Source organism: Myotis brandtii, unplaced genomic scaffold, assembly GCF_000412655.1.
Source record: "Myotis brandtii unplaced genomic scaffold, ASM41265v1 scaffold187, whole genome shotgun sequence".
NCBI classification, from domain to species: domain Eukaryota; kingdom Metazoa; phylum Chordata; class Mammalia; order Chiroptera; family Vespertilionidae; genus Myotis; species Myotis brandtii.
Window position 1 is genome coordinate 105,981 of NW_005356944.1, and position 308 is coordinate 106,288.

Consider the following 308-nt stretch of genomic DNA (forward strand, 5'->3'; position numbering starts at 1 on the left):
GACGGCTCCCCAGGAGAAGGCGGGGCGTCGCCTAGGAAGGGACAAAGACCGCATTGGCGCGCGTGGGCCGAAAGCCGCGGCGTCCTGCGCCTCATCTTCATCCCCCCCCCCTTTCTCTCCTGCCCCATCCTCCCCAAGCTTTTCTCCAACTTTCCACTCACTGCCCCCTTCTGCCCAGCCCGTTCTCCCTGCCTGGCCGGGCCGGGCCTCGCCCCGCTCCCTCTCCACCTGCCCTGCGCTCCACCAGCTCACCCCACCACTCCTCCTCCTCTGGCTCCTCCTCCTGGTCCCCTCCCCCCGCCTCGGAG

General features: G+C 69.8%; 1 protein-coding gene across 1 annotated transcript in view; it reads right to left on the reverse strand.

Moving 5' to 3' along the window:
- The window catches only part of LOC102255677 (chromosome unknown open reading frame, human C11orf95), a gene marked incomplete at its 5' end in the record, with an annotated part of 3,888 nt that overhangs the window by 1,620 nt on the left and 1,960 nt on the right, over positions 1-308 (reverse strand). The gene's annotated exons all lie outside the window — the stretch shown is intronic.